Consider the following 10801-nt stretch of genomic DNA (forward strand, 5'->3'; position numbering starts at 1 on the left):
ACCTGTGGATTCATTATTAATGAAGAAGCCAGGCAATGCACAGTTCAAATCGGGCACCATAAGTGGATCAGTCACCTGCATTATTAAAATCTACCCTGGGGGATAGGGATTTTTCTGCACATTCAATTATTCCAAATGTAAGGAATTCCCACCCTGTATCACTCTTCAGAAGAAAGCTTGATCATCCCATTGACCTTTCTAAATGCACACAAGCCTCTTGGTCTGACCACGCTGGAATTCACTGCAGGGGGACTCAGGTGGCGCAGAGGCACAGAACTAAGCAGGGCCTGGAATCCGGCCCTTTTTTAGCTTGTCTTTACAGCCAAGCCCCATGGGCAAGAACACAGCTCAAAACCATTGACTGCAGGTCCCTTGACTACAGAAGGTCTGGAAGCTCTGACACAGCCTGTCCCTGGAGTGTATGTCTACATTGCCAGGAGGCAAAATCCTGTCAGGAAATGTGCTTCCGATGCCATCAGCTCAGACCTCAGAAGTCAGGTAAAGACAGGCCTGAGCTGCTTCAAAATCTCGCTTAGACAAAGTTGAAAAAGCCGAGCGGAAAAAAAATGAGACAAGGCAATGGAAAAGGTCAGCGTAGCCATTCTTCTCTTCTCCATCCATAACCGTGTGTGTCCCCTGGGCTATCTGTTGAGGTGATTGATATTTATATCTTGTTGCCCAAGTGTGCTTTGGTATACTATTTGTTTATTACCAGTTGGCACATGATGTCGGGTTTAGAATGGAAAAGCATAGACTGTCTCAATTATGTCTTCCGAGGTGTCTTCATAAGACACACAGAACTTCTAATGTCCAAAATCAATTGTTGCCCGTGCTGTTAAGAATGTTAAGGGCTTTCAAATACAGTTGCATCCTCTTTAAACATAAAGTATTCTAGGTAGCCTGGTTTGCATACTTGGCAAAATCAGTCAGTGTCACTCCATCACTTAGATATCACAGGTCTATGGAATCTCTGTGTGTGTGTGATGTGGTAACCATGGAGAATGGATGGAGTCATTATGTTCCCCAAGAGAGAAACTCCTAGAGACACATAGCATGGTATGCTTTACCATCATGAGGAAATGACCCAGCAAATCTCAGCCAGAATATATGTACATGATCTAATAACCTCCCCTACATCAACACCTTCCATCTATTTTGCATAGATACTCACAAAATTATGGTCGTTATGGGTAGAAAGAGAACTTGGTAGAGCCAGGTGGTATTCTGCCTGAGAACCAATTCCAAGCTCAGAAAAGGCTGAAATAGGGTGTCAGTGTGCAGGCAAAGATCTTCTCTGGGGATAAAATAGAGTGTGGTAGTCAGAAGTTCTCATCTTATGATCTTAATTAAGTTGGAAAATGCAGGAAATGAGAAGCAGAGAGGATGAATAAAGACTCTTCTCCTATATAAGTATTTTTTTTTTAGCTGTCATCAAGACCTCTAATTTATCGTGGTCCCAAGCACAACGAAAGAAATGATCACAGACCCTTCTTCGTCCCTAGAATCAGTTTCAAAATGGACTGCTGTGAGCCACAACATCCGCTATAGTTATCTTTTAAGAAATGGATTCCCAAGTCTTTCCCCCAGTCTGTCATCATCTGGAAGTACCGATGAATGCTACGCTGCATTACAGCAACCTGTAGACCCTCCACTGACAGATAGGGGATGGCTGTTTTGAGGTGGACTGGCCAGGAGTTGAATCCAGGTCTCCAGCATGACAGATGAGGGTTCTAACTATTTGTGACTTAAGGTGAAACAGTCCCTGTTCTCTGGAAATTGCCTGCTAGATAGAAGGTGGCCTCCCACCTGCAATAGTCACTCTCTTACAACTTTCCGCACTCATCTTGCCTTCTCTATTTTTTCAATCACATCATTCATAGAGAACACTCTAAGTTTGACCCCACACATTGGAGGTGGGAAAGCTGAGTCACACTCTTGTTAGAGCTCGGGTTTACTGCCTGCAGGTAGTCAATTAACCTAACACCCGCAGGGGTTTTTTGGTTTCTCTAGATCTATATTTCATTTTTCCCCTCTAACTTGCAATTAATGACAGCTTATCAAAAACCAAATAAGACCAAGAGTCAACAAAGGTCTAAAATACTACTACTACTAATTGGTTACAGGATTATTTGTTTACATATTTTTTGTTCTTTAGATAAAATGAAAAACCCTAAAGTATTCTAAAAGTGCCCGACCTAACAGAGTGGAGCAGCAATGCTTTAATCAAGCTTCTGTCCTAATCACAATCTTATAAACTATTTGAGGGCTACCTTACCTACCTGCACACTAAAGAATGAAACAGCAAAGTGTTTAGGAAAATTATGAGTGAGTTTTAAAAACGTATACTCTTGTCCATGAAGTCTTTAATAAACATCACCTGTATGTCATATATTAAATCAGATGTAGAGACTTAACCCAGTTAATTTTGTAGGGTGAGGATAAAACAGTTTGGGTTCAAATGTTTCATCCCATTTAATCCTTGCATGATAATGTGAGATCACAGTGGTCTGTCCAGATGTGGAAATCTTACTGACAGATTGTTTGAGCTTCTAGCATTCTTTAACGTTATTGTTATCATAACATCATTGCAAATGAAAATAGCAATTGTTTTGCTAATAGGAATAAATATAAAGTGCATGTTCTCTTGGAAATATGAAGATACTATCTGTTAGATAATTTAACATTAATGCTTTATGCAAAACCAATAAACCTCAGGAACCTTTAAAATCAAACTGACATTTTAAATCTTACTTGCCCTTTTTTGAGATTCTAAATATGTCTTTCTCTGAAAATGGGAGAAGTATATATTTCCACCTGAACAAGCCAGTCGGGGGTTGTAATTTAAGTGCCATTTAAATTTACTTCTAAGCAATCACGTAAGCCACACTGATAATCCAGTAGAATGTGTGTAATTATGGTCTCTTCCAAATATTTGCTACACCTATAGCCTTGCTGGTTCTGTCGAGCCTGCAGGGTAAATGTTTTAAACAGCATATGAGCTGTCAATATTAAGTCAATAATGACCAATATATGCCGCTTAGTTAATGTTACTAAAGATCTGTCACAGCGGCTTTATTTGATAAAAATCAATGGGTGTGAAGGAGAAATATTTAATTCACATGTGTTTAGCGTGTTTACATGTGTATGTACAACACATATACAGTGGATGAAGTCATATACTTAAGAGATTCACTAGCTCATTGGTACAAGGACCCTAGCACTTTCACTCCTAATCCAGTGCACGCTCGCCACTGCATTTCTCTTCTTTTTAAGTCAAATGCCCCTTTCAGATTAAAGACATTAAAATGGTTCTCTAAACTTAAGTTACTTTAAGGATGTATCTATAAATTGCATTGAATTAGCCTTAGGATATAGCAATAATATGTCATTTATGCCACTTCTGTAATTGCCAAAGCCAGTGTTTATTTGATGAACTCCTCGGCCACAGCATTACGGTTAATGCCAACATCACCGAGCTTCTTATTCTACCACCTTTGCTTATTCCACTCCTATCATCTCTCGGTCACATTTTTACTCATATTGTGCCCCTCAGATATTATGGTAGTTATGCAATTTCATGTCAACTTAAAAATACATAAGAGTGTACGGGTGGCATTCATCCTGTCAATCAAGCTTCTGCCTAGTGGTGCCTCCTTGTTTGTGTGGCCTTCTCATAAGAAGACCCCTGGGAACCTCCTGCTCTCTCTTGGCCTTCACCTTCCTGCTGGCTGACCCTGGTGATGCAACAGGACTTTGGGACTCATGGGACTTCTCACCCACCAGCCTGTGATCTTCCTGCATTCTGCATCATTGCATTGGTTGCATGAGTCTGAAGAGGGATTTATGGACTAGGACCAGACTTAAGGACTAGTAACAAATCTGTGGACTTGATCTGGACTGGGCTGGGATGTTATATTGATACATAATTACTTCTTGATATAAAGCTCTTTAGTGCACCTATATGAATGTCACTGAATTTGTTTCTCTTGTCAACCAGCCTAATACAGGTAGAATACCATGGCCTTAGCAGCAACTTGGTAAAAACCATGTCCTCCAACAATAGGTCAATCAGAAAAATGCACATATTTTGTAGGTGAGAAGAAGTTCCACCCTGCCCGTGTGGTTTGAAGCAAATATTCAAGAATACATACATGGTATCCTTGAACAGTTTTTGTACAGGCATCTCGACTATGTTATCTTATAGCACTGTTTCTCTCGCTAAATATGAATATAAATTCTCCTAAAATAATTCTAGAAGATATAATGATCATCCCAAATAGTTGTTGAATGCTTCTAGCCCTATGATAAGCTCCTGAAGCAACATTCTGAGGTTCATAATTTGTAGTACACTCACTTTACTGTTGAGGAAAAGGATTAGAAACTTAGAATATGTTTTATAAGTTCACATACTTGACAAGTGACAGTACTGTCATTTGAACCCAGGTATGCCATAGGCCAGAGCCTGTACTCACCTGCCTCAATTACCTTTGTGACCCAGCTCAGCACTTTGCACACCATCCAGACTGATGGATAAGTACTGGCGAGCTGTGTGGCTGGTGATAAAAGTTCGGGAAATCCTGTTATGGTATAGCTTGTTATTGCACACACTTATAAATGATTCAAATGGTGTTCTTCAGAACATAGCTCCATCATTAAGGCCCGATTTAGCACCGTCAGCACATACGTTAAATGTTTGTCCCATATCGCAACACCAGGGCAAAATGTATAAAAATATTTTTTAAATGGTGGTATTTCTAATGCACAAAACAATCCCAGAATTAAGTGCAATTTCTTTCAACCCTAAACAAATTGGAATTTGAAACGTTCAATTTAAAATTTTAAACCTAGGCAATTTTGTGTGTGCGTGTGGAATGGGAGTAGGGGAGGATATGAACCTAGAATAGAAGTTTTTTTAAGTACAGAAATTGAACCTTACATGTTCATTGCTGAATACTGGCACATTACCCCTTCCATGTAGTTGTGTATATGTCTTAATGAGATGTCCGTGTGCATGTGTGTAAGGTCACACACAGTGATATAGAGTACATACATGAAACTGAGTTAGTTACAAGCACTTCTGAATCCAACCAATTTGAGTGGGAAATAGGTTTATTAAAATTATAAGAGAAATACTTAAAAAATACTCCCTAGGGCAGAGTGAAATTCTATCCTAATAACTTTCCACATAGACACAAACTTTAATCATTTCCTGGGAAGAGCCACCATTTTGTCACCTCTCCTCCTATCTGTAGGTATATTTACCACATAATAGTTGATCATGCCACTGGACCTTTTCTAAGAATCCTGGTGGTGGTGTTGGATGAGCACTGGGATGACAACTGCAAGGACAGCAGTTCAAATTCATCAGTCACATCATGGAAGAGAGAGGGGGAGGCTCCCAGGGGCCTTCTTTTTTTAATTAATAAATATTTTTATTGGGGCTCATACAACTCTTATCACAATCCATACATACGTCAATTGAGCAAAGCTCCCGTATACATTTGTTGCCCTCGTCATTCTTTTTTTTCCTTTTTTTACATTTTATTAGGGACTCACACAACTCATCACAATCCATCAATTGTATAAAGCACATCCATACATTCCCCGCCGGAATCATTCTCAAAGCATTCACTCTCCACTTAAGCCCTTTGCATCAGGTCCTCTTTTTTTTTTTTTCCCTCCCTCCCCGCTCCGCCCTCCCAGTGTGCCCTTGGTAATTTATACATCGTTATTTTGTCATATCTTGCCCTATCCGGAGTCTCCCTTCCCACCCTTCTCTGCCATCCCTTTCCCAGTGAGGAGGTCACACGTGGACCCCTATAATCAGTTCCTCCTTTCCAACCCACTCGCCCTCCACTCTCCCAGCATCGCTCCTCACACCCCTGGTCCTGAAGGTATCATCCACCCTGGATTCCCTGTGCCTCCAGCCCCCATATGCACCAGTATACAACCTCTGCCCTATCCAGCCCTGCAAGATAGAATTCGGATCATGGTAGTTGGGGGGAGGAAGCATCCAGGATCCGGGGGAAAGCTGTATTCTTCATCGGTACTACCTCGCACCCTAATTAACCCATCTCCTCTCCTAAACCCCTCTATGAGGGGATCTCCATTGGCCGACACTTGGGCCTTGGGTCTCTACTCTGCACTTCCCCCTTCATTCAATATGGTACACACACACACATATCTTTTTTTTTTTTTTGCATGATGCCTTATACCTGGTTCCTTTGGCACCTTGTAATCGCACTGGCCGGTGTGCTCCTTCCATGTGGGCTTTTTGCTTCTGAGCTAGATGGCCGCTTGTTTATCTTCAAGCCTTTAAGACCCCAGACACTATCTCTTTTGATAGCCGGGCACCATCAGCTTTCTTCACCACATTTGCTTATGTACCCATTTGTCTTCAGTGATCCTATCATGGAGGTGTGCAGTCAATGATATGATTTTTTTGTTCTTTGATGCCTGATAACTGATCCCTTCGGGACCACTCGATCATACAGGCTGGTGTGTTCTTCCATGTGGACTTTGTTGCTTCTGAGCTAGATGGCCGCTTGTTTATCTTCAAGCCTTTAAGACCCCAGTCACTATCTCTTTTGATAGCCGGGCACCATCAGCTTTCTTCACCACATTTACTTGTTCACCCACTTTGGCTCCAGCCGTTGTGTTGGGAGAGTGAGCATCGCAGAGTTCCAATTTAATGAAAGAAAGTATTCATGCATTGAGGGAGTGTTTGAGTAGAGGCCCAAGGTCCTTCCGCCACCTTAATACTTAACCTATAAATATAGACACATCGATCTACTTCCCCATCCTCCTATATATATTTGCATGTACATGTCTTTGTCTAGACCTCCATGAATGCCCTTTGACTCCTAGCTTTTTCCTCCATCTCCCTTGACTTTCCTCCTGCCCCAGGGGCCTTCTTATGAGAGGGCCACAACCACCAGGAGGCACCATCAGGCTGCAACTTGATTGATGGGTTGAATACCACCCCTGCACTTTTATATATCTTTATGATAACAAGCTTGTTGGTTTTCATTGATAAATATAAGTATGCCCTATAGATGTGCCATAATGTGTTTATCCACTTATTGAAGGTATCTTCTGGTCTGATTTCTGTTAGCAATGAAGGCATGACAAGATGTCTAAAATTATTACACATGTTTGCAGGCAGCATTTGTATGCACGGATTTTCACTTCTCAAAGGCAAATATTTCAGAGTGTGGGTCAGGTAGACTGTGTCAACTTGGCCTGCCTGAGTTCTCCATGGTTTTGCGAGAAGCCATCACCTATAACGTGCAGGTCCCAGTCTGATGATGTCCTCTTGGAGGGGCGTGGAGGTTTGCCTATTGATATCTATAAAAGAGACACTGGAAAACTGGCTCACTCTTTCTCTCTCGATGAATGATCTAGATCCTGAATCTCCTATTTGTTTTTCTTTGAGGATTATTTTATTGGGGGCTCGTACAGCTCTTATAATAATCCATACATCAATTGCATCAAGCATATTTGTCCATATGTTGCCATCATGATTTTCTAGACATTTGCTTTCTATTCAGCCCTTGGTATCAGCAACTCATTTTTCCCCTTCCTCCCCACCCCCACCCTTGTGATCCCTTGATAAATTATAAACTATTATTTTCATATCTTACACTGACCACTGTCTCCATTCTCCCATGGTTGTTTGTTCCTCGGGGTGGGGTGGGGTGAGGCGAATGTGAATCTCCTATCTTGAGATGTGTTGCCAACAAGCTAGCCGATTGACTACCGATTCTGGGCTATGCCCATCCCATGCCGTACCATCTGATTTGCCAATACATCTCTACCTCCATCAGCTCCAGCTTCTCAGCTTCCAAGACTCAAGCCACCATGTGTAATTTCAGGAAAAGTCTCCATCACAGTGCCTGACAACCAAACTGGAAATAACTGCTTCTACAGCTGTCTGAGCTGCTTTTCTCTCCTTATGTGAATACATATGTGTCACTGGGGGTCTTTAGAAACCTACCCTGACACAGAGTAGGATCCTTAGGGCCAACAGCACGTGTTTTTTTAAATGGGTATTTTGGAATATAGAGTTGCAAGAAGTTGCAAACTTAGAACAGAGATGCTTTGTGTACGTACCACTTTGTGTCTCCCGATGCTAACAACTTATGGAATTATATTGTTGTTTAAGTTTTCTGTCAATTTGACTGGGCCAGGATTCACTGTAATTTGACAAATAAAATCTAGTAAGCCCCCATGATGTGATCACCTGGGAAGTGTGCCTTGCTTCTAATGTAAGTAGATGCTTGATTGTTTTTGCTGGATCTGGATCCTGCCTCTGGCTCATAATCGTACCTCCAGTTCTTTAGACTTGAGTCAGTCTTTAGCTGCCTGTCATCTTATCTGCCAATGTTGGATTCATTAGGATCTGGAGACAGAAACTTGCCATCTGACATGCCAGTGCTGGATTCATCAGCCCCTGCAGTTATGTGAGTCAGAAGACGCCAGCAGCTTGGTATCTGACCCCAAAATACGGAACTTCCCTGGCTCTAATACTGTGTTATCCATCTCCCCGTTAGAAACCTCTCTGTGCATATACATGTAAAATATTCACTGTTGGTGTGTCTATTGAGAATCCAGGCTAAAACAATTATCAACATCAAGAAACTGACAATTGTACAAAGCAATAAACTAGATTAAAATACATACTTGGATTCTATCAGCTTGAGCATACACCCTTTGTGTGTCCATATAACTGTGTGACTTTTTAAGAGGTATAGATTTGTATAACCACCACCACAATCATAAGGTAGAATATTCCATCACTAAAAAGAGACTCTGACAACTCAGGTTTAAATATGAGCACCTTAAGGCATGGTGGAGTGGCCCAGGTCCTAAATCAATGGACCTTGGTAATGATGGAGCTAGGATGGGAGTCCTGGCAACCTGGCTCCAGAATCCATTCTCCTGCCACCACATATTGCTGCCCATCCAGTTTATTGGTGTCAGATAGAGACAACATTTGTAATTATGCTTAAGGATTATGATTTGATACACTGATTTTATCAATAAATGACTATATTCAATTATGTATATATATGAATGATTCTATGTAAACATATCATCTGCATTTGATCCTATATGAATATATTCAGTTTTTGAAAATTTTTGCTCTTACATATTAGTGGAAGATAGATATTTCTAAGGGTGATTAAAACTCTCTACTCTTTCAAGTGAGGCTAGATGCCCTATGCAATGGTCACTTTGAGTTAAAACACAGCCCTATCTCCTAATAGCAGTCAAATGTATGTCTGTCTGTTAGTCACTGTCAAGTTATCCCCCTACTCAAGGTAACCCCACAGGCAAAAATATTAGGATGAGGCTGTTGTGATCCATAGGATTTTCATTGACAGCTTTTTCCAAAACACACTCATGCCTTTCCCCCCCCCCCCCCCCAAATCTACCTTATACGCTCTGGTGAAACCTGCTCGCCATCAAAGTAACACAAACATCCCCACGGATAAAGGGATGGTGGATGTACCTCCGGTAAGTTCATTGGCCAGGAAATGAACTTGAGTCTCCTGCTTCGAAGGTGAGAATTTTACCACTGCCCCAACTTCAGGCTCACTGTTGCAGGGATTTTATCAATACGTTACTGCTCTCTTAAACTCCTGTCACTAGTGAAGGTAAATACTAAAGTCAAATGCATGAAAAGACCATCTATTTTCTTATTATGCTTTTACACAGACTTAAATATTCTAAGACTCCCATTATAGCAGTGGTTCATAAATCCATTCCTTGTCTGGCATACAGTATAAGTGATAAATATAGGAAAGCTAGGTAGTACACGACTCTCCGCAGCTTCGGAATGGTAGGCCCACATAAATCGTTGGACTCTATGCCTGAAGCACCTTGCCAGCCCTTTTTTGACTTCTTCCATCTAGGAATGCTCTAATTCCTCCTTGGATGCTTTATAAAAGCTGCTGTGGCAAGGAAATTAATGTTTGGCCATTCTCAAATGGAGCAGAGTCTGTTTTACAAAACAGTTAGGGTGTATTGTGAAAATATAAATGCATTTCATTCTGAAAGATGTTTTAAAATGCATGAAATGCCTTTAACTCCCAGTATGTAAAAGAAGCTTGAAGTCCCTCCATCTAGTGGCTTAACTGGTTTAATGACGGAGAGAGGTGTCTCAGGCAAGAGCTTTATCTTAACCACGTAAGAACTTTGCCTTTTCTTTTCAAATCTAGTCCATTTCTCTTCTGCACACAGTATGAAAACTCAACTCCTTTCTACTGAAGTCAAAACCATTCTCCAGTCAAATCCTCCAGCTACTCATCTTACTATAAAGGTCCCCAAGTGCCACTGTGTTCTGGAATGCTCTAGACCACTGAGGGCTTTCCCACCTGTGTCCCAGATCCCTAAATAGCCTTTCTGAGTCCCATATCAACCCTGAAGCTATATGTATTGTACATGAGGGCAGTTTTCATCAGTTTGAGTCTCTAGCCATCATGAAATGTTAAAGGAAGTAAAGAGACAATACTAAAATGCCCAATACGCTAAAATCAGGGATCAGTGAAAGAGGAGTAAGAATGTGAGGGAGTCTCATCCTCCTGATAATGAAGTCGCCCATTTTCAAGATGAATTTTCAAACGAAGCAGACTTGAACGCACATATGATTTTTCAAAACGTGTGTCAGAAAGACAGTTGGAGGACAATTTCTACAATTAAAATAATGAAATAGAGAACGCAGAGACGGATCTGGAATCTAAACAGGAGATCAATTTGTCAATGAACATAAAGGAGTGCTAGGGATTGTCATCCAGAT

The sequence above is a fragment of the Tenrec ecaudatus genome, chromosome 15 (genome assembly GCF_050624435.1).
Source record: "Tenrec ecaudatus isolate mTenEca1 chromosome 15, mTenEca1.hap1, whole genome shotgun sequence".
In the NCBI taxonomy this organism is placed as follows: domain Eukaryota; kingdom Metazoa; phylum Chordata; class Mammalia; order Afrosoricida; family Tenrecidae; genus Tenrec; species Tenrec ecaudatus.